Source organism: Schistocerca serialis, chromosome 1 (genome assembly GCF_023864345.2).
Source record: "Schistocerca serialis cubense isolate TAMUIC-IGC-003099 chromosome 1, iqSchSeri2.2, whole genome shotgun sequence".
Classification (NCBI taxonomy): Eukaryota; Metazoa; Arthropoda; class Insecta; order Orthoptera; family Acrididae; genus Schistocerca; species Schistocerca serialis.
In genome coordinates, this window is record NC_064638.1 from 1193555273 (window position 1) to 1193580874 (window position 25602).

Here is a 25602-nt window from a genome sequence, read left to right on the forward strand (position 1 = left end):
TCAGACGATCGTCCGGCCCTACATACTTCTTTTTACCCATGTGAAGCCAGGGCTGATAGATAGTGCCTTATAAAATTGAATGTACAGTCTTATAAATATTAATAGGTTGAAACATCGTGAATTCATGACTTGATGTATACATTGTTTTCCTTCCGTTCTAAGGAAATTATAGTGGCAAGGATAATGATTCTAGTTGAGAGACTGTATAAACGTAAACTTTCATGGTCGGAAACGTCATACTTCGTAAAAATTAAAACGTTCCGGGAAATTATACTGTGGTCGGGTGAATTTTTTGCTAAAACGATAGATTCATCCGACCTCGACATAAAAGCCCGAAATATTTTAATACGTGCAGTATGGGAAAGATGTGTATGTGGAAAAGAGTTAATGGATGAGACGCAGATGTTAGGTGAGCTGGTCGCCAGCAGATAACTTCGGTTGAAGCGGAAGGGGCAGGGTGGGTATGGCTGATGCGGAATGTAGACTTTGTCCATGTCTTCGTGGTGCCTGAGGGAAGAGCGATTGAACCTGCACTGGGAAAGAACGTGGATAAATTCGAGGAAATGGCGCCTTGGTGGTACGTGATGATAGTTGTGCGGCAGTAAGTCAGGGTTCTCAAGGATGGGACGTACAATAGGGTGCTGGAACCCAGAGGTTACAGGAAATGTTGGATAGGAAAAGAGTAACTTTTGGTGACGTGTGCGAGCTTTATGAGTCTGTACAGAATGCGTGAAGGAGTAGGTATTCGGATACGTTCTTTTCAGGATTTTTATGAGCGGTAAAACTTGGGATGAGCGAACGTTCGTAAATAATTTACATAGGTTAGCATGGGTTGCACGGAGATCTTATTTGTATGAATGATGCTCATAGAATTCAGTGTGTAAGTTTGGTAGATTTATAGTTTTAGCCTCTCCTGAGTGTTACTTTTGATACTTTATAGGTGGTGATAGTAGTCCAGTCTCTACCGATTGTTAATTGTAAGTAGTTTAATGTTTTAGTTAGATCGAGTGGAACGTTGTGATAACTGTGAAGTATAAGATTCGGGGACATAATGCTTGAGGAAATTCTTTAATTGTCTCCTTGTTAATAATTTTTGTACACCTCATATCAGTAATAACTTCGTGTGGTTCTGTAGCCTGACGCAAGTCTTTCAACTGGACGCTCCCTCGACGACTTTCACATCCTTAACCTACCCCAGCAGTCGTACCGGAGAATGGGGACCTACAGTTTAACAAAGCTTTGCATCTGCCTGGCGAATCCACGTGATCGGATTTCGTTCCCCGTCACTCGCTTTGCACGTGGTGTGGAAGCACGTGACCAAAGTTTCCTCAGCTGCCATCACGTTGGCCGGCACTCGCTGGGTGCGGGACAACAGGTGAGTGACCCTTGGAGGCAGTTGAGGAAACGTAATAAGGCCAACAAACGTTGGAAAGCATTTAGGATAAGAATTCCTTTTTAACTGTCGATTTGCCACGTTTTTCAAGGAGAACTTTTTGGTGCATATCTGGCATTCACTTAGTATTGATATTGTGACTAAATATGATAATATACATAGCGATAATTAAAGCGCTAATCGATTATTTAATATTATTGACGGTCATTGATTTAGCTGCGAAACTGAAAATTTTCGTGACAGAATAACTGAAATGATCCTCGCATCCACTTTGTGCTAAAGTCGTACTAACAGTAAGATATATTTGACAAAATGAATTTTAAAAAAATATGTTGAGGAGTGTGACAACTGATTATAACTGTCAACTTTGACTATGATTGACAAACGTTTCAGTCTCGCTACACTGTAGGATCTCGTGAGTAAATCGAGCAAATGTTCGATGAGGATGCTATCGTCGATTTCTAGGCAAGGGCTTTACCACTAGATCACCAGGCTGGACTTTTACTGCACTGAACGAAAACCGTGGTATGCTATGACTATAATACCATGGAGACAGATTTGGAATCGATAAGTCATACAAACACCTTAGTGTAACAGATTCCATGAAATGGAATGATCACACAGGCTCGTTAGTTAGTACATCAAAGGCCACACTTCGATTGATTGGTAGAGGGAAATGACATTAGCCTACAAAAGAGACTGGCTACAATACACTAATACGACCCGTCCTGGAATACTGCCTAAGTGTGGGGCCCATACCAAATAAGACTAACAGGAGATATTGAACGGACGCAGAGTGGGTAGATGAAAGGTCACAGGTTTCTTTGATCAATGGGAGACTGTCACAAAAAAAAGTCAACCGGCTGATGCTTCAAGATAGACTGAAACTATCCTGAGAAGGCTTCCTTAGATAGTTTGAACACACAGTTTTGAGTGATGGGTCTGGGAATATATTGCAACCGCCTACACATCTCTCCGTAGGGATGTTGAGAACTAGATTAATTAAAAATGAATTAAAATAACCAGTCTTCAAGCGCCGCGTACGTGAGTAGAACGGGAAGAAGCCCTAATAACGGGCAGGTTAGGAAATACCTTCTGCCGTGTATTTCATGATGGTTTGCAGAGTATGGCTGTAAATGTAGAAATATTCAGGCGGCGGAGGCCCCAAAATGACGATAAGGGGAGACGAGGTACTTCATTCTAGTGACTGTTTTTAGAATCACATAAAAAAATGCGAACTGTACACCGCCATAAGCAGTTCCTGACCATTTTTAAAGTTTTCCTTGTTCTCAGACAGAAGCCCCCGTTTAGCGCGGAATCTGTCAATATTTCGTTTTCTACAAATTGAAAAGCTGTATAATATACGAACGAACTTGGCAATGTTTCTCAATTGCCAAATATGTATAGACGTACTAGTCTTCATCCACCCCTCACCCTGTCCATTTGTTCCTCCCCCCCCTCTCTTTGCTATCTCGTCCTCCACCCCCCCCCCCCCCCAACCCTCCTGTCTGTGTGCGTTACCTCCTCTCTCTGGCCATCTACTCATTCCCCTTTACTCCACTCATCTCCTCCTCATCCTTCTCTGTTTCAATTTCCTTCGCCTCCCCCCCCCCCTCCCCATCCCACCCCCACCACAGCTGATTGTGAATGGAAGTCGATTAAAATGAATTGGTAAATCGGTTGTAATTATTTGTATACGGGTGGGCGCTGATGACCTCGATGTTGAGCGCCCATAAGCCCCAACACACCACTGTATACGGGTAATGAGAGAGACATCTCAGCCGCTGGGTCTGTATGCTTAGCAGCTTCAATAACAGTATTTTGCACAGTTTTAATCTGCGAATTGGCATGATTACAAAGTTTCGGACGATTCAGATGTTGAAGTCAATCGATCAAAAACTTTTCGAGATTTATGGTAATTATCTTAACCTACGTTTCTAACATTTGTAGACTTAGAGAAGACTCTTTACAATGTTGACTGGAGTACTCTCTTTCAAATTCTGAACTTGGCGGGAATCAAACACAGGTAGCGAAAGGCTTTTTACAATTTGTACAAAAGCCAGATTGCAGTTGTAAGAGTCGAGGGGCATGAAAGGGAAGCAGTGGTTGGGAAGGGAGTGAGACAGGGTTGTAGCCTATCCCATATGATATTCAATCTGTATATTGAGAAAGGAGTAAAGGAAACAAACGAAAAATTTGAAGTAGGAATTAAAATCCATGGAGAAGAAATAAAAACTTTGGGGTTCGTCGATAACACTGTAATTCTGTCAGAGGCAGCAGTAGACCTCGAAGAGTAGTTGAACGGAATAGACAGTGTCTTGAAAGGAGGATATAAGATGAACATCAACAAAAGCAAAACCAGGATAATGGATGTAGTCTAATTAAATAAGGTGGTTCTGAGGGAATTAGATTAGGAAATGAGACACTTAAAGTAGTAGATGAGTCTGTCTATTTGTGGAGCAAAATAACTGATGTTGGTCGAAGTAGACAAGATATAAAATATAGACTAGCAATGGCAAGGAAAGCGTTTTTTAAGAAGAGAAATTGGTTAACCTCGAGTATAGATTTAAGTGTCAAGAAGATTTTTCTAAAAGTATTTGTATGGAGTGTAGCCACGTATGGCAGTGAAACATGGACGATAACTAGTTTAGACAAGAAGAGAATAGAAGCTTTCGAAGTGTGGTGCTACAGAAGAATGCTGAAGATTAGATGGGTAGATCACGTAACTAATGAGAAGGTACTGAATAGAATTGTGGACAAGAGGGAATTTGCGGAAGAACTTGACTAGAAGAAGGTATCGGCTTGTAGGACATTTTCTGAGGCATCAAGCGATCACCAATTTAGTATTGGAGGGCAACGTGGAGGTAAAAATCGTAGAAGGAGACCAAGAGATGAATACACTAAGCAGATTCAGAAGGATGTAGGTTGCAATAGTTACTTGGAGATGAAGCAGCTATGGCAGCATAGAGTAACATGGAGGGCTGCATCAAACCAGTCTCTGGACTGAAGATCACAACATGAACACCTTAAACAAGGACTTCTTTTAATATACTAGCATTGTTTAAAGCTATTTGAACTATATTGTTAATTGGTTCGAATGGCTCTGAGCACTATGGGACTTAACATCTGAGGTCATCAGTCCCCTAGAACTTAGAACTACTTAAACCTAAGAAACCTAAGGACATCACACACATCCATGCCCGAGGTAGGATTCGAACCTGCGACCGTAGCGGTCGCGCGGTTCCAGACTGAAGCGCCTAGAACCGCTTGGCCACTCCGGCCGGCTATTGTTAATTCTTGAGGTACAGAATGTTATGGTGAGAAAACTACTATTTATATAACATGTGTACAGTTACGCCATACTTAGCTGGTCATGCATCATCTTCTACCCCATTACCAGGGAAGATACGATAGCTGCAAATAAACTGAGCTTTAATTTCGTAACAATTTTACCTGCCTTGGAAATGTAAGTATGTGGAAGTTTCCAACAGCTTTTATTTCAAAATGTATTTAACTCTTCACTGGCTTTTGATAACACTTCTGTTAATTTGATTTCACCTACTGATTACTGGCGTATTGTAACAGAGAGACTAATAAATACAGTATTGGTAAGATTTACTCGATTGCAACGCTTTTAAATTTCAACAGAATGTTTGTTCTTAGGTACATGGCCATGTTGTACCTTCGAATATGTTCCAAGATTTGGAAAAAAAACTTTAATTTTACGGAGTAAGTTTTGTAATTTCACAAAAGTTAATACTATCGTTTAAAAATGGAATAAGCAAATACGTTAACCTTCTATTACAGGGCTGACTAGAAGCAGAAGTCTGAAAAGTGAACCAGCGTACAATACTCTGCGTTGTAATAAGTCCCAGACAAAAGCTCGAAACCGTAGTGCATACGAAGTGGTATTTATCTAGAACACAGAGTACACTAGATGATGTGCTCGTAACTACTGTACGTCGCTGGTGATAACAGGAGATGTGACCGACAGCGATTATTTTTGTTACTACAACTTTTACAAGTTTTTAACTAATTCGCAAGAGTCTACATAAAATGGGATGCTTGCTCTAAGTCTGATACAATACAATGTGGCAGTTCCTTTTTTGGTTAGAACGTAAACACCAATTAGCATAATATGTTTTTGTATCTGCATCAGTACGTATAAAACAACTATTAAACCCTCGCGTCTGTTTAGTTAACTGTTTGTACACGCAAATTTCCAAAACTACTACACGATTTTTATGATGTTTTCACTGGTAATCTGAGCGAGGCTTGGACAAACATACAGGCTTTATTTCATCAAAGTCAGAATGCAGAAAAGAGTTATCGTAACCTAACGTTTGTCTTAAATCGTCTACTCAGCTTTGAAGTTCGGATTTTTACCTCAGTGACACGATCATTGCGGCGTAGCACACAAAATAACCAATAGATGGTGTTATTCTTGAGTTTCTCCCGGCGCATTTTATAATCAAAATATCCACGGGTGTACTGCCGGTCTACAGTGTCCAACGGGCACAATATTTCGGCGATCATACATGTCGCCATCATCAGGTGAACTGACGGACTCAGCTCCTGTGTACGTGCCGGCACGGAGATCCGTGCGCAGGTACACAGGAGCTCAGTCCGTCAGTTCATCTGATGATGGCGACATGTATGATCGCCGAAATATTGTGCCCGTTGGACACTGTAGATCCTTGGGTTAATCAAGAGTAAATCGAGCAAACGTATAGTTGTGACGACCACGGCGGACAGAGCCATCACACCGACGTCATCTCAGACGCCGTCGCAGTCTGTTCCACCGCGCAACCGTGGCGCGGAGCGCGGACAGCGGAGGGAGTGCGCCGCGGGCGGAGGGCATTTAAATCGGCCGCCGCCGCGACCGAACCCAGTTCCCTCTGAGCAGCCATAGTGTACGGATCCCCGTGCCGGCACGTTCACAGGAGCTGAGTCCATCAGTTTACCTGATGATGGCGACATGTATGATCGCCGAAATATTGTGCCCGGTGGACACTGTAGACCGGCAGTACACCCGTGGATATTTTGATAATAGATGGTGTTGCTAGTTTCGCAGTACACCAAAGAACCTGTAGGTGAAACTGTTAGCTTTTATTTTCTTTTTTTTTTAAGATAGTGACGGATGGATTTTCTGTCACAATGGCATCATTCACGTTTAAGAGTGACCGTATTTTGACTGTAATATAAAATCGTCAAACGAGTTTTAAAAACCTTCAGTATTTTTATCTACATGTATTTACAAATCCTCATTTATTGTCACTTGTTTTATGTAAAAATCGTCATTACCGTTCTCCTGTATATTTTGTACAAAATTATCTCCTATCGTCACCATTCAAAGTCCTTCATCCGCTCCATCCTTTGTTATGCCCACCCCGCGTGGATATCCGCCCCTCCCACCTAATATAAGTCCTTTTAAATCCTTGAACACCATGCGCTCCACCTCGCCCACCACATCAGTCTTGCCGCCCCCATGTGGATCCTTCATGACTAGATCCCTTTCCTGTACCTCCTCCTTTTCCTTGAATGGATACAGATCCTCTACACCTCCCGCATGCTCGATCCTCCCGACCCACTTGTCTCTCCCGTCCTCTCCCACCCCATCCTGCTGCCGCACCTATACTCTTGCGTCCCACCTGCTCTTCATCTTCACACTCTCCACACCCTTGCCCAAGGTGGCTTCCGCCAACTCCCCCTTCCTGAAGAAGTCCTCGTTCCATCTATATACTCCTCCTATCAGCTCAAATCCTCCATTCCTTTTCTTCCTTCCCCCTTTTTCCTCCAGGGCTCCCCCTCTCCTTCCTTGCCTTCCTTTCTACCTCCCCCCTCCTCCCTCCCAGTTCTCCCACTTCCTCCCACGCTCCCTGTTCTTCCACACTCGGCCATGCCCTCTCCCTTCCCTTCACTCTTCCTTTCGCCCAGTGGCTTCTTCCCCCTCCTTCCCCCCTGCCTGTCTCCTGCACCCAGCAGCAGCTCCCCCCCCCCCCCCCTCCCAATCTCCTCAGTGTGTTCAGTGCGCCGAAGACCACCACCAATGTGGTACAGTGTTATCTTCTACTAAGTGCATCAGGGTTCTTCTTCACTGTGCTCCTTCCTTCGCGTGTGAAACTGTTTGTCTACGTTTGTATGCACCGCTGACCTTACTTGTTAACCAGTGCCTTCCGCGACTGCCTTCATATCATTTCTTATGTATGTCTCCTCTATTTACCATTCATGTATGTCTGTTTTTCTGTCTCCATGTTTACTGTCTGTTTTTCTGTGGCATAGATAGGCCAATGCCAGCCTACCTTTTGTAAGGTATTAAAATAGCAATAAAGAAAAAATCACCATTCATACGTTTAAAAAAAACTAAACTTCTCCCTAACAGGCCATGAAGACCCAACGGTACCGACCGGTTGCCGTGTCATCCTCAGCCCATAGACGTCACTGGATGCGGATGTGGAGGGGCATGTGGCCAGCACACCGCTCTCCCGGGCATATGTCAGTTTCCGAGACCGGAGCCGCTACTACTCAATCAAATAGCTCCTCAGTTTGTCTCACAAAGGCTGAGTGCACCCCTCTTACGAACAGCGCTCGGGATACGAATGGTCACCCATCCAAGTGCTAGCCTAGCCCGACAGCGCTTAGCTTCGGTGATCTGACGGGAACCGGTGTTACCACTGCGGCAAGGCCGTTGGCATTCATATGTTTTAACCGTATTTAAATACAGATTCTGTAATTTTTGGCTGAAGAGCGGTTTTTGTCCACTGGCAGCCCCTCGCTGTTGAGCGCAATTGAAATAACAATAAAGAAAAAAAAGGAATTTATTGAGTTTGTGTTGTGATTTGGGTGCCTAAACATTAAATTTTAATTTAGCTTCGTTCGCGAATAAAATGGCTAGAAAACATTCTGTCCTTTCAGGCTTAAGGCTAGGCTTCTTGAAAACATGAGGTCGTAACAGACTCTTTGAAAACTGCTACCGAAAGCGAGACAAACCGTAACTCTGATCAGGAGCATCATTCATTATCTCGCTCCTCCCTACATATTACAAACAAGTAGTCCGGTCACAGGCATTTAGTGCTACACGTATGAATCTGGGGAGGGTAGCTAGTAACCAAATAAAATCCTATAATGCCAGATTAAGCCCACCAGTCGACAGGAAACTCAAATTTTCGCGCCGGAAGAAGCGGGAGTGTTGGTTGCTTTATCGTGCACGCACCGGCAGCGGGGGAGGCGGCCACATCCCCGAAATGCGTGCTGAATACTTAAAGAGGCGTGAGCAACAGTGCCCGAGGGAACGGCGCCGCGCGCTCAGCCGCGATAATGTGAGAGAGATACGCAGAAAGTTGCTGGGCGGCCTAACGGCGTAACTTCGATGGCAACTCAACCTGGCCAGTGTACACTTTATGATCTCCGGGCTTAAACAATCACTACGACGCGCTACCGCGAGACCGGCTCGCAAATACTATGTGTCCAACTTACGAGGTAATAATTTTCATCGCGCTGGCTGTTTATGGCACAGATGCTCTTGTCGGCCAACTCGGAGCTGCCGGCAACCTGGCCACTAGCTTGTTAGGGGCACATTTAGTTAGCACAGGTATAGTCGCAGGTCATCGGTTATTAGCACTTTTTCTTATTAGACACAGCAATATCACGAACGCAATAATGCAGTGTCTATGTTGTTCAGAAGTACGATGTGAAGTTCCTTTGGACATGCATGCATAGACAACGAAAATTTCTGCCGTATCGGGACTCGAACCCGGATTTCCCGCTTATCGCGAGCGGTCGCCTTACCAGTAGGCTAGCCGAGTACCCTTTGGTGCCAGACACAAAATTCCGTACCTCATCAGCCACAACTCTACAACCGGCACGCATACATCCGTTATGTACAGGGTGGTCCATTGATAGTGACCGGGCTAAATATCTAACGTAATAAGCATCAACCTTAAAAACTACAAAGAACGAAACTCGTCTAGCTTGAAGGGGGAAAACAAAAGGGCGAATGGTTGGCCCGCTAGATGGCGCTGCCATAGGTCAAACTGATATCAACTCCGTTTCTTTTTTAAATAGGAACCCCCCACTTTTATTACATATTCGTGTAGTACGTAAAGAAATAGGAACGTTTTAGTTGGACCACTTTCTTCGTTTTGTGATAGATGGCGCTGTAACAGTCACAAACGTATCAGTACGTGGTATCACGTAACACTCCGCCAGTGCGGATGGTATTTACTTCGTGATACATCACCCGTGTTAAAATGGCCCGTATACCAATTGCGCGAAAGGTCGATATCGTGTTGATGTATGGCTATTGTGATCAAGATGCCCAACGGGCGTGTGCTATGTATGCTGCTCGGTATCCTGGACGACATCATCAAAGCGTCCGGGCCGTTCGCTGAATATTTACGTTATTTAAAGAAACAGGAAGAGTTGAGCCACATGTGAAACGTCAACCACGACCTGCAACAAATGATGATGCCCAAGTAGGTGTTTTAGCTACTCTCCCGGCTAATCCGCAAATCGGTAGCAAATTGCGCAAGAATCGAGAATCTCAAAAACATCGGTGTTGAGAATGCTACATCAACATCGATTGCACCGGCACCATATTTCTATGCACCAGGAACTGCATGGCGACGACTTTGAACGTCGTGTACAGTTCGGCCTCTGGGCACAAGAGAAATTACGGGACGCGTTCTATTTAGCGACAAAGCGTCATTCACCAACAGCGGTAACGTAAACCAACATAATGTGTACTATTAGGCAACGGAAAATCCTCGATGGCTGCGACAAGTGGAACATCAGCAACCCTGGCGGGCTAATGTATCGTGCGGCGTTATGGGAGGAAGGATAATTGGCCCCCGCCGGCCGGAATGGCCGAGCGGTTCTAGGCGCTACAGTTTCGAACCAGGCGACCGCTACAGTCGCAGGTTCGAATCCTGCCTCGGGCATAGATGTGTGTGATGTCCTTAGGTTAGTTAGGTTTAGGTAGTTCTAAGTTCTAGGGGACTGATGATCTCAGATGTAACAGTCTCATAGTGCTCAGAGCCATCTGAACCATAATTGGCCCACATTTTATCGATGGCAATCTAAATGGTGCAACGTATGCTGATTTCCTATGTAATGTTCTACCGACGTTACTACAAGATGTTTCACTGCATGACGGAATGGCGATGTACTTCCAACATGATGGATGTCCGGCAAATAGCTCGCGTACGGTTGAAGCGGTATTGAATAGATAATTTCATGACAGGTGGATTGTTCGTCGAAGCACCAATCTATGGCCCGCACGTTCACCGGATGTGACGTCCGCGGATTTCTTTCTGTGGAGAAAGTTGAAGGATATTTTCTATCGTGATCCACCGACAACGCATGACAACATGCGTCAGCGCATTGTCAATTCATGTGTGACCATTACGGAAGGCGAACTACTCGCTGTTGAGAAGAACGGCGTTACACGTATTGCCAAATGCATTGAGGCTGACGGTCATCGTTTTGAGCATTTATTGCATTAATATGGTATTTGTAAGTAATCATGCTGTAACAGCATGCGTTCCCAAAGGTACATGTATCACATTGGAACAACCGAAATAAAATGTTCAAACGTACCTACGTTATGTATTTTAATTTAAAAAACCTACCTGTTACCAACTGTTCGTCTAAAATTGTGAACCATATGTTTGTGATTATCAGAGCGCCATCTATCACAAAGCGAAAAAAGTGGTCCAACTAAAACATTCATATTTCTTTACGTACTACACGAATATGTAATAAAAATGGGGGTTCCTATTTAAAAAGACACAGTTGCAATCCGTTTGGCCTATGGGAGCGCCATCTAGCGGGCCAACCATAGTGCCATGTGGTTTCCCCCTTCAAGCTAGACAAGTTTCGTTCTTTGCAGTTTTTTCGTTTGACGCTTATTTCGTGAGATATTTGGCACGATCACGATCAGTGGACCACCCTGTATATTCCCGTACAGGGGAGACATTTCGATTGCCCAGCGTTGCATTTATATCCGAAGGATTTTTGCGTTCTACTTCTGAGCAATGTAGGCACTGCAGTACCGTATTTATTCGCCGACACTGGCAAGCGACTTACAATTAAAATGTCTCCTTTGTACGGGAATATACGTAATGAATGTGCGAGTGAAGGCTTGACAGCGATGTGGTTCTGGCCGTGGATCGTGCTCGGATAACTTAATGGTAAGACGACCACTCGCCATAAGCGGGATGTCCGGATTCGAGAACCGATCCTCCATAAATTTTCATTGACATCATCTTATTATACAGGAGATGGTTATCCATACTCGCAAATGCGAATGCATTTCATGAATTATGAATATACTGTGACAAGTGAAATTTTGTGCTGATCCAGAAATTTTTGCATTTACCATGCTTTGTCTTAACCATAAGGCTATTCACAGGGGTAGCTTCATGAGGCCACTCTTGAAAACAGACGAAGATTAGAGACGGAGCAAACTCAGTTTGAGAAGGAGTATGTTAGGAAATCCGTCATGCTATTTAGAAAGAACCATCACGCAATTCTACCCAAAATATTTGAGGAAAATAATCATCATCGTCACTTCCATGGATTAGGCTAACTGTTCCGTCTTCAAGGATTAATGTTGAGCCCATCTCATTATTGACCTACCATGATATTTCCGTCGTCTCGTTTGTTCCTCGTGAGTCTCTCGTCTGGTAATCAGCTCACATGCTCTTTTCACCTCTTTAAATGTTTCTCTGCTGTGTGCTTTATCCCTTGAACATGCAGTTGTTCTCTAATTTGTTTATTCTCGATCCGGTCTTGGGGTGTGCAACTTTCACTGTTCCTAGAAATCTCATTTCAGCTTCCCGTATTTTGCTCTTATCCCTCTCTGTGAGAACCCACGTTTCATTCACGTACTTCCTTTTTGTTAGCTTTCTAAATCCGTTTTTTAAGGTTCTGTAAATAGTGCCACACATATACTGAAACTGATTCATGTTGTCTTCGTCTCTATTATGCTCATTAAATATATGGTTTCCTAAATAATTAAGACTGCAAACATTTCTAATTATGTTGGTATTGATAATAATTTCTTTTCTGTCTGGCCCAACTCCTTTAAATGCCGTACCTATGTTCGTTAATTGAGATTTCCATATTGTATTCTTTGCCTCTCAGAATTACTTATATGTGGCACGTTGTAATTTCTTTTGATTGTCTTGGTTCCATACTATATCTGTAATCAGGTATGTGCCCTTTGTTTCCATCATTTTTAGGTATCGTAAATGTATATATTAAACAATGTCGTTGATAAACTACGCCCTTGTGTGACGCCGTGACTCACAGGTAATATATCTGAAATTTTTATATCTGTTTTAAACATTATTTTAATGTCTGTGTACATAACGTTCAGGACCTTTGCAATATGCTTAGAATAACGTTGATTATCTATTATGCACCATAGTATTTCCCTATTTACAAGATAAAAGGATTTTACGTAACCTGTAGAAGCTATTTACCTTTCCATAATGTAATGGCGCCTTTTTTTGTGTTAACCGTTTCTTACTGAACACATTATTTTTGAACAATCTTCGATTTCTGAAACCACTCAGTTCTTGTAAACGATGTGTTTCACGTATTGCCACCACTCATTCTAGCATATATCTTATAGGCTATGTCTATAATTTTTATCCCTAGTTAATTATGAAAGTTATTCAGTTCTCCTTTTTCAAAAACAAGGATAACAGGTGGACTTAGTGTGCACCCATTTTTCCGCCACATATTAGATTGAATATTCTTAATCGTTAGCAAATAATTTAAAACGTACATGTAAATCGCCGATCGGGGATATTTAACTCCATTAACAGTGAAGGTATCACTGGGATTTCCACATACACCATTAGACATCGTATTTCAGCATTGGAGCCGTAGATTGTTCGGCACAGTTTACCAGTATGTATGGTATTGTTTCTGACTCATGTCTTCACTGCGTTGTTTTCCAGACTCGTCTTGTAGGACAGTGTCTGAACACATATATCTCTTAGATACTTTGACTGCTGATTATGGCCGGCCAGAGTGGCTGAGCGGTTCTAGGCACCACAGTCTGGAACCGCGCGACCGCTACGGTCGCAGGTTCGAATCCTGCCCTGGGTATTGATGTGTGTGATGTCCTTAGGTTAGTTAGGTTTAAGTGGTTGTAAGTCTATGTGAATGATGACCTCAGAACTCAGAAGTTAAGTCCCATAGTGCTCAGAGCCATTTGAACCTTTTTTTTTTTTTTTTTTTGCTGATTATGGTGAAGTAGTCTGTGAGCAAAATGTATCTGGAATTGTCTATTCACTACTCTATTACTCAAATGAAAGAAAGTCAATTATCTTCGTGTAGTTTTGTTTCAGTCTCCGTCTCCTAAAGTATGATTCCATTTTCGCCAAATTTGCCACACCCACTCTTGCTACAATGCCATCATGGGCCTCCTCTCCCGCTACCCATCCCCCTGCCTCTTCCTTCAATCTGAGCTTAGTATTTCACCCATCATTAGAACGAAGTAGCCAGTCACACCCCAGTAATTTTCAGGCTAATAGATCGAAACAGTTGATCACATAGCAGGCCCAGAGTAGATGTTATCATGGCATGTTCTGAAGTGTTCGGACGATCTCTAATTCTAATTGTACTTGTAAAGATAATGACATTGCCACGGTATTTCCATGTTAGGTATACATAATGATAAGAAAGGATTATATTATTGAGCCAAACATGGTTGCATACCCTATGAAGGATTTTATCTAAAAAATAATAAAAAATATATAGGCTTCACCTGAATTTTGCGTAAATCGGTATAACTTGGTACTAATGATCTAATTTATGGTTTAAGCAGCACTTGTGAATATCCACAGTTACAGCTCTGTGCCACCTTGCTGTAAGGCCGTATTGACCCTGAAATAAAAGATTTTCGCATCTAAGTTATTCTACAGAACACAAAAATTCCTAACATTACAGTATACCAACATCGAATAATATCTAAGTTTTTCCTTAATTGCATAAAATAGAGTCACACTAAAAAAAAGTATTACCAATTCTACAGTATTTTCACGTCGGTAAATACAAAAGCTTCGCCTGACTTACTTGAATCACACACACACAGACACACACACATACATATATATATATCACGAACTTACAGGTAAGCGTCACTTTTGAACATAGCTCGAGCCCTGCATCATGTACCATGATGTTAAATATTTTCCACGGCAAAATATTCTATGATGCTTGTGAAGTGTCACAATGATAATCGAAAGTCTACAGGATTTGCAAAAATGTGTTAGCAACAAAATGTGTGTATGAATTTTATATCCACATTCGAGACATCTGTCAAAATTGATGTATAAAACATGAGTGTGAACTCTCAAATTATTTGTCGCCATGCTACTTCCACCTCTAAACTGTTATAAAACTCATGAATAACATAATAAAATTAGATTTAAGGCGTAAACGAGGCGATGTACCAAAATGAACCTGACTGAGCCTATAAGCCTATCCCACAAAAAATCTACCTAAAATATGTTAAGCAGGCAAGTATGCAAACAAATAGGCAGCCTGAATTACTGTCAGCTGCTGGAAGAAAGCAAGTAATGCATTCTTAGCCTAAATGAGAGTATGGGCAAAAAAATAATCCTGAAGAAGCAACATTTAAATGGGCTCAGAGAATGTAACAACATGCACACACAATGTACATGTGAAATATCAGGGTGCAATTTTATTTTTCATTGCATTCAGCGTAGGCCTACTCGAAGCTGTGTACAAAACAAACATCTCTCCAAAATGTTTGTATACTGAATTTTCATAATCAGCTACTATACAAAAATAAAATCTAATCATAATGCTTCTAAATATGAAACATAAACATGCAACATAACAGAGGACAAAAAAACTGACAAGTTTATGAGGGAAGGAAGGCTTCTGATGAGATCTTTACACGTTGTAGCATTTAAACTACATATTTTGTTGATACATAAACATACTTTCATAATTTTTCAAGTACAAGATCTGAACATAACCGAAGACGATGGTGAATCAAGGTTCCACACACACAAAGATGAATGTTCGATATTTTGTTGTCCATAAATACCCGATAGTGAATAAAATTCTGGCTTTGCACCAAAATAACATTATCATTATTTATCAAAATTAATATAGATATCAGCTACAAAGGTACGCACACTCTAGTGCGCACGCACGCACGCCCGCGCGCGGACACACACACACACACACACACACACTGGTTGCTTTCCTAATATTTAAGTGTAATTATGTATTTTTGATCAGGAACGAAAATTTTGTCTTTCTACCAAAATTAAAATAACACAAAATATCTCTAAGATTTCGAGTAAAAAGCACACATGGAACCACTGTCAAACTATATTGTTCTATAAGATAAACAAAAATACACATAGCTACCTTACAGGCACTCGTAAAGTAACTAATGCAAAGTTTGATTATTCTAGACAAGATACCTGTAACATGCGAAAAGTAGCAGTTGCCTCTAAATAATGAAAAGCGTTAGGTCATTCACATTAGTACCAAAAAGGAATCTGTACCAGGTAGGGCTGATAAAAGACACTGAAAATCTCGAAGAAGGGCAGCTTGCTTTTCATTATTACGAAACAGACGGGGCGTGTCGTGGATATGGTGTGCCAATAATTTTAAAAAGGCGTTTCCAGTGCTGTGTGACGTTTTCACAAAATTTCATCCACCATTGCTTTTCACTAAATGCTAAAATATTTTGTCGACGGCCACCCACAAAGGGAGAAATGGTCAATGTAATAAAATAGAAAGATGGTTCAGATGGCTCTGAGCACTATGGGACTTAAGAGCTGAGGTCATCAGTCCCCTAAGAACTACTTAAACCTAACTAACCTAAGGACATCACACATCCATGCCCGAGGCAGGATTCGAACCTGTGACCGTAGCGGTCGTGCGGTTCCAGACTGTAGCGCCTTTAACCGCTCGGCCACTCCGGCCGGCAATAAAATAGAAATCAGGGCGCACACAGAAAGCTCAAAGTGATCGTTTTCCCACAGACTGTTAGAGAGTGGAACAGTAAACTAATAGCCTGAAGGTGTTTCAGTGAACCCTTTGCCAGGAACTAAAGTGTCGACTATAGACTAGTTGTTGTGTACATAGTTCCACGTAGTCAGCGCGTACACAACTTTCCCACTAGAGCGCGCCCCGCTAAGCACAACAGCGCAGGCACAGCGCTCGTCCGTCTCCGCACTACGAGATGGCGCAGTCTTAGAGACGGACCAAATTCTGCTTCCGCCGATCCGCTTATTAATATGGAACGCAGCTAATGAGATTGCTGCTAACGTAGAACCTTTTCTCCTCGCGGATCACACTCACGCAGTGATACATGAGCACGCGAGGTATTATAACGAGTGTACAGACCTCCAATAAGTCAGTCTGCATTAGTCTGCATTAGTCTGCATTTGTCTGTAGTCAAGTTTTAGTTTGCGCCTAAAAATGGCTCTGAGCACTATGGGACTCAACGGCTGTGGTCATAAGTCCCCTAGAACTTAGAACTACTTAAACCTAACTAACCTAAGGACAGCACACAACACCCAGCCATCACGAGGCAGAGAAAATCCCTGACCCCGCCGGGAATCGAACCCGGGAACCCGGGCGTGGGAAGCGAGAACGCTACCGCACGACCACGAGATGCGGGCTTTGGGCCTAATAAGATTATCATATTCCTGTACATAGCCATGAAGATAAATGAATAGAAACTTTGTCAAGTATCAGTGATATGTGAGCATAAGATTAACGTACCAAGACAAAAGGAACTTCAGATTGTCGATTGTAAACCGCATCCAGAATCAAGTTTCGTAATATCTATGCTTTTTATTATTTTAATAAATGTGTGTGAAAATTAATCAAGTTCTGTTTAAAGTTGGTCACCGGCTACTCTAAGCGTGCAATTGGCATTTCTATCATCTGACCTAACGGCAGAAGATAAACACGCCACGATAAGACCACGAGACATATTGTTGACACTCGCCTACTTCGTTAGAGCGACAAGTCAAATAATCTGATGGAGTGTGTACCGAAGGTCTTACAGTACGCACGCCACATTATTCAAGTAGAGAGTACCTCACTTTGCCACTAAAAAGGACTGTCAAATTAAATACTTGCACACGTCAAGTGTCAGCACTACTTATCAAAATACACAAGGCTCACTTTGGCACTGTATTATAGGTTAGTGAGCAAGCTTGATATTTGTACCATGCATTAAGGAAATCAAAACACAAAAAGTTGGTTCTACAGTTTTACAAAACAAAAACAGGCTTTAATGCTGGTCTACCTTACAGCTTAAAGTGCGCTTATTGAATAGAAAAATTTGAACTTCGTACCAGAGTAACCCACGTTATTTCCACATCTAAGTTTGTCCAAGTTTCGTCTTAGTTTATCTAAAGCCAATATCAAAGTGTAACACGCCCGGGAGTACAAATGGCGGGGGGGACCCTTAAACTGGTTTCGCATCTGACCGTGCGCCCTGTCCACACCACGTACCTGATAATCCCGCGGCGGTCGTACTGTTCTGCTCCACACTGCTGACCGACCTGCCTGAAATTATGTTTCTAAATATGCGGCAGGTAAGGGGAGCCACTCAACATCAAACACAACACTGTCCTACGTCTGGTATGAACATCTATATTCTAAGACAATATGAAAATCACAGGTTACACTGTTTACACTCTAAGTCACAAGTGTTTATGCCAACTTTTAGATAATTATCTGTCCACAATATCACTTGGACGAGCGTATGCGTAACCGAACACGGCGCGGATGATTGTTGATGATGCGGAAGCCGAATAATCGAACGGAAGTTCTTACGATCGCCACGCACACACAGATTTCTTTTGGTACCAGTCCTCCTTGACACTAGTAATGGTATAACACTGTTCATACAGTTAATTTTTCAGTTCTCAGTTCTCACTTGTACGAGCGTGCGCGTAAGCGTCGCGGCGCGTCTGAGTGTTGATGATGCGGAAACGTGATGACCGAACGCACGTTCTCATGCTCGCTAGAAGACACTGGCACTTGGTTGCATTCTTTTATGGTAACTAATTTTTACTGATTCACATCAGTTCATTCTGAGAGGCCGAACACGGCGCAGATGATTGATGTACAGTGCGACACGCAACGAGACGATATACAAATACGTTATCGCTGCACTGCACATTTTTAGTTACACCATTACGCACTTTCTTCTGAATCACTTCCATATTTCATCACTTGACTGTAATAGCACTTGTTGTAACACTTGAACTTCCATAATAACAATACCTCTCACAAGCAGAGCTACCCACAACACAACATAACAATTCCATGTCCCGAGATCGACTCTGCAAACGCGCTGCCGCAAAGATACTCCGCAACTAAGCCATAGATATGACAATACGCTTACAAAAGTTAGGCCATCACTATAATGACCCCCACTGCCGTGTATTAACTTCATTTTGAAAGTCAAAGTATCTGTCATGTTATACTGATAATGCTAACTTACACTGCCACGCCACACGGTGGAAACTATATAAAACTTCTATGAAATGACATATTGTAGATTAGTTAATTCACATTCACTTAGGAAAGACATGAGACTCAGAATGCTTAAAATTACTCACTTTCACAGCGCATCAAACTTTACCCTTGACTTTTTTTTCTGTATAAAATTTTTGTGTATATGACGATGGTATCTGTTCTTTCGGACATGTCCGAACATGCAGCTCGTTATAATGAAATTACAATTAAATTAATACCCCTAGCTGCATACAGGGGTTGATATAAGTCAACGGGGACAGATGAAAATGTGTGCCCCGACTGGGCTCGAACCCGGCATCCCCTGCTTACATGACAAACGCTCTATCCATCTGAGCCACCGAAGACACGGAGGATAGTGCGACTGCAGGGACTTATCTCTTGCACACCTCCTGTGAGACCCACATTCCCAACTTATTGTCCCGCACTATATTCATAGTGTCCCTACCCATTATAATCATTACTCGCGACTTTTTGCCGATTCCCGAAAGAGTTCGGGCACTGTTCGTGCATCCGCACAGAAGAAGATGGTCATATGGCCGGTAAGCTTTGGTATCTGTTCTTTCGGACATGTCAAAAGCTATTTGCCGCAAATAAGTTAATTTTTTTCATCTAAAATGTAGTTTATACATGATATAGCTGTTACCACGATATATGTCCTGAACCTGAAGCTGACTTGATCACCTGATTCTGTTCTATTTATCGTCCTACTGGAACAGGTGTGTTCTTGTCTTCCACCGACTCTGAACTCACTTATTCAGCCATTAAAACTTTGAACCCTCTAGCGACTTAACATTTATCAAATTATCATATCACTGACAGAGTTAAAAGAAGCGTTCAGTAACAAACTCATGGGGATCGAACCTAGACTCTCTGGATTTGTACACTGTGACCCTGAACCATGCCTAGAATGTTCCAAATAATTTACGCGTGTTTATTATCATTGTTACTTTTATGAACATTATAAATGAATGATAGCCAGACAATTATGCGCTGTAATCGGTCAGTAGAAATTACCAACACTTAAAGTAACTTTAGAAGACATTGTTTCTAGGAAAAGCTGTAATCACTCCTTATTTTAATAGGGTATCAGTAGCTATGAGGATTACAATACAAATTTTCAGCGATCACCATTTTCTCTTCCGTAACTATCTTGAGAACTATGTGGAAAAAAGTGAAAACAATGCATTATTATGCATTATTAAAGCATTGATAATTTCTTACTTTCTGACCGCTAGTTTTTCATTAATTTCTTTCAGGAACGGAAGCAGTAACATTAGAACAAACCAGCGTAACTAAATTATGTATATAACATAAGACGTGTTAGATTACTTATTTTATGAAACAAGTTTTGTTGTAGTTTATTAGTGGGTTGCAAAAAGCATTCTTAGTGTGGTAGTGTAATCACAGTTTATTACTAGCACATTTTTGTGCTAAATTAAATAATGTCTTAGACAACAGGAAAGAAATAGGTGCTCTAAGCTAGCTATGTAGCCGCAGAATATCTTCAGACCGTGGTGATCGTCTTCAAAGGAGGAAACGTTTGAGCTACATTTGTTACTTCTTCTGTTCACAGTACTTCCATTGGATTTTTCCATGAGGCCACGAAAGAGCCCCCGCGTTTTCACTTTCTCGGTGAGCACAACAAATGGTATGGAATAGTTGAGGGATGATAAAAAGTTGCATAGCAACATGCCACGATAATTACATCCTTAGAATACGAAGAAATTTTTCGCATTCATATTGAAGTCGTATCTATGGAGTAGTTTAATACTTCGAATCGGAATATAAATGCGCTGGATGAAAGGGAATACGCCCAATCCACACTGCGTGTAATAATTTATCATAGATGAGAGGAGGAATTGGAGATATTTACGAAATAGAAAACAAATCCTCAAAAAAATGGCTCTGAGCACTATGGGACTCAACTGCTGAGGTCATTAGTCCCCTAGAACTTAGAACTAGTTAAACCTAACTAACCTAAGGACATCACAAACAGCCATGCCCGAGGCAGGATTCGAACCTGCGACCGTAGCGGTCTTGCGGTTCCAGACTGCAGCGCCTTTAACCGCACGGCCACTTCGGCCGGCTAACAAATCCTCAGATTTTCTGAAATGAACAGAGCGAGTCCCAATTCTAAAGATTTTTACGATCTTTCGATGTTATCTTTATTCAGAGAGTCACAGTGGGAACGATCAAATCCAACAATATGACAGCAACTATCATTCTAAGCAAAGAAGTCAAGTAAACATGGGCCTTAAACTGACAATAGAAGAGACGTGTCTCACACTATCGAGGATGAGTAACTGCTCATAGCTCCAAAGGTGTGCACATCAGAGCACACTGGAGATTTATTTTTCTTGTTTTGGTCCATACTAGGGCCTTTCAAAATATGGAAACAAAGAGCATGCAGTAGAAGATATTTCTTTTACGGTATGAAATATCAACGAGCGCACATAGCTCTTCAAGTACGCATTTAGGAGCTTATATTAACGACACATATTTGCTTTGAATGAACGTTCCTGTCGTATTCCCCAATGCTAATCGTTCCTCCTGTGACACTTTGTAAAAAAATTGTGGTTGCACGTGTTTTTTACATGTCTATGCAGTTCTCAAGTTCCCAATTTCGAATCAAACGTGGCACCTATCACGGTGGTGCTTTGATCGCACACTGAACCAGCGAAACTGCAGTAAACATAATACACCAGTGCACACTACTTTGTGCTTGACTACTGAACCGACGGGTACTTTTAACATCCCCTTCCCCAACACAATGCGCCACCAGGTCAAATTACTATAACTTTTATGTCATCAGCTGACTTTTAGTGATAAAATTTATCTGAGCTTGTTACATTTATCTGGCGTTGCTAATTGCTGTAATTTTCGCAGATCAGATGATGCTGGCATCTGATGCATGAAACCAGTTTTTGAAACAAACCGTGTGTTACCTGTGTTTTTTATTTGAATATTAATTAGGACGGTCGCCCTGTCACTGGCAGGCCATGTTTGTGTTTGCTTAACTCACAAACCATTTTTGTCAGCTTGTGGCGGTGCGGCTACGTTCGTCCATCACCTGCACCTACCTGTGAATCTGTTGCAGCAGATCGCCGGTAGAAACCTACCGCACTGAAACTCGCACCAGCCTGCACACAACGTGACTATTCCAATAACCGGGATAAGGTCTTAATTTTGAATGAAAGGTGGAAATATTTGCAAAACTTCAGTATGTTCTGAAACTTGAGAAGTACAGTCGTGGACAAAACGAGCGAGACCCCTCGCCTTTTCGTTATGCTGATCCGCACAGCTTTAAAATCTGCTACACAGCATAACAGGCAAGGCGACGAAGTGCTACCAACATACTATGCACAGGCGTAAAATTGAAAAACTGTCCGAAATTTGTCAGACTGTTTTCAATCATGTGTAAGACTATGTTAAAGCTGATTAGTGTGTTAACCACAACACCTAAATATAAGATATAAATGAAAGAAGAGAAGCTAATTAGCATGAACTGCACTAATAAAAATGAATTTCAACTTATCGAAATAACATAACTGTTTTAGTAAGACAAAGTACCCCAGATCGTTACGAATTAGCAAAATATTATGCGCATTCGGCCGCGAAATGGTCTGCGTCAACGTTCGGACCAGTCATACTGGATTGCCGTTGCTGACCTACCATGAAAGTGTGCAAATTTAGCAATGCGTGAAGATTCATAACGAAATTCAGTTAAAAATCATTCAGTGCCCCACCTAAATCGATTCAATTATTGACAGAAGCGGAAAAGTACACACTAACAAGTACGAAATTCTGCGAGAGTTTCATACCGACATCCACAGGGCGCCGGTACAGAATAGAGGTAGCAATAAAACGTATTGGGGGCGCGAGAATTTCTTAAAATTCTTTTACTGATAGTCTACCTGCATCCATCGAGATTACAACCGAAAACAAACCAGACATCCCTTGCAGTAGCAAACACCTTTCACTACGCTTGCAGACAATTCAGGCAAACATTCCTCTATTATTACCCCAGACATGAATAAGCCAGCAATTTCGCAATGAAAATGGCAAAATTATCTGCAGTTTCTGTTGCATAGAGCTTTCTGGACTCAAAAGCATGAATTGTCTACCTTTATGTCACCATTTATGTGACAATCATTCGGGATGTTTATCGAAATAACAAAAAACTTTTATTAGCGATTAAATTTAGTAGGATAATTCTGCACCACCCCAGGAAATAAACGGCGACGTAGCTGCCAAACGTATTCTACAACCTTTCGAATTCTCCATTAGACGTGCCACAGCGAGAAAACGTTCATTAGCCGAAGTGTTCCTTAAGCTAGCTAGCAATGGGAATGCTTGCACATCTAAAACGCGGTGGCATTCATAGTGGGATCTGAATTACCACGTGTATGGGCAAATGGATTTTATTTGCATTCCTGTAAACGTGATTTGGATCAAAGGCTTAGCTACGATTAATACGCTGATGTATCGATTACAACTGGAACATTTCGAATAAAGAGTAGGGGAAATAAGTACGCGGTCCTCATCTTCAGTAACTATTTTCGTTGTTAGGATTTCGTCACGTAAATCTGTAGAAATGGAACCCTAATAGTCTCGCTTTCTTGACCGACTATCTGTCTACCCAACCCTTAAAACCCGTTTACCTCGAGTACGGGTGGGCACAATAAGTGGAAATGTATCGCACTTTCTGAGGTATACGGTCCCTTGGTGGTGTAAAAAAGTGAGCTATGCCAACGCAATCTAAAGATACGGCCGTTTATGTAAAGAAAATTTACGCGAAAGGTCAAAAAATGGCTCTAAGAACTATGCCACCAAACTGCTTACGTCATCAGTCCCCTATATCTAGAACTACTTCAACCTACCTAACCTAACACACGTCCATGCCCGGGGAAGGATTCAAACTGACGGCGCAAGCAGCCGCGCGGTCCGCCATATGACGCCGTTGAACGCGCCCTCAAGCTGTTAATATCATTTGGTGTTACTAAAAAATTATTCACTTCTAGTGAATGATTTTCTGGGCAGTTCATTTGAGATAGAATAACTAAAATATATTTGATGTTGCGGAAGAGGAAAAACGCCTGGTTCATTTCCCCTTGTCTTTATTCATTATATTAGATTCGCAATCTGAGCATATGAACTATCCATAACCACACTTTAGATCCAAGTCATAGTCACAGATATGTGCGAATACAACACATTGGCTTATACTTGAGGTATTTCGTTTCCCACGAAGTGGTGGCAGACGATGCTGTGGCGTCTCCGAAGCGGGAGTTTCGCCAGTGGCTAGCTATCTCAGCACATCAGCTGAGCGAACTTGCACAGTATGTTGGTAACACTTCGTCGCCTTGCCTGTTATGCTGTGTAGCAGACTTTAATGCTGTGCGGATCAGCATAACGAAAAGGCGAGGGGTCTCGCTCGTTTTGTCCACGACTGTACACGTCCACGGCCAAGCCCTTGCTAATCTTAACACAGTCATACACCAACCCTTTCATTCACGTTAGCAAGTTTATGGTAACGTATTTCCCAAAATCTGAACAGCTACTAAGCACGAATTGTTCTTAAATGAAAAATGCTCGCGATACTATTATGTTTACCGGTGTCTAATGCACTCAAGTTTTTAGTCGCCGATCACCTCAATATGCCAAGGGAAATTCTGTCTTTTCTCATAGGCAAAATTACTTAAGGAATCCGTACATTCTAAAAAACACACTGGAATAAATATGCCTTCACTTTAAAATACACTCCTGGAAATGGAAAAAAGAACACATTGACACCGGTGTGTCAGACCCACCATACTTGCTCCGGACACTGCGAGAGGGCTGTACAAGCAATGATCACACGCACGGCACAGCGGACACACCAGGAACCGCGGTGTTGGCCGTCGAATGGCGCTAGCTGCGCAGCTTTTGTACACCGCCGCCGTCAGTGTCAGCCAGTTTGCCGTGGCATACGGAGCTCCATCGCAGTCTTTAACACTGGTAGCATGCCGCGACAGCGTGGACGTGAACCGTATGTGCAGTTGACGGACTTTGAGCGAGGGCGTATAGTGGGCATGCGGGAGGCCAGGTGGACGTACCGCCGAATTGCTCAACACGTGGGGCGTGAGGTCTCCACAGTACATCGATGTTGTCGCCAGTGGTCGGCGGAAGGTGCACGTGCCCGTCGACCTGGGACCGGACCGCAGCGACGCACGGATGCACGCCAAGACCGTAGGATCCTACGCAGTGCCGTAGGGGACCGCACCGCCACTTCCCAGCAAATTAGGGACACTGTTGCTCCTGGGGTATCGGCGAGGACCATTCGCAACCGTCTCCATGAAGCTGGGCTACGGTCCCGCACACCGTTAGGCCGTCTTCCGCTCACGCCCCAACATCGTGCAGCCCGCCTCCAGTGGTGTCGCGACAGGCGTGAATGGAGGGACGAATGGAGACGTGTCGTCTTCAGCGATAAGAGTCGCTTCTGCCTTGGTGCCAATGATGGTCGTATGCGTGTTTGGCGCCGTGCAGGTGAGCGCCACAATCAGGACTGCATACGACCGAGGCACACAGGGCCAACACCCGGCATCATGGTGTGGGGAACGATCTCCTACACTGGCCGTACACCACTGGTGATCGTCGAGGGGACAATG

General features: G+C 42.6%; 1 protein-coding gene and 1 pseudogene across 1 annotated transcript in view; one reads left to right on the forward strand and one right to left on the reverse strand.

Annotated features, from left to right (window-relative positions):
- The window catches only part of LOC126456514 (glutamate receptor ionotropic, kainate 2), a 1353954-nt gene that overhangs the window by 709852 nt on the left and 618500 nt on the right, over positions 1 to 25602 (forward strand). The window lies entirely within an intron of this gene.
- On the reverse strand, positions 7970 to 8086 carry LOC126428330 (5S ribosomal RNA; annotated as a pseudogene).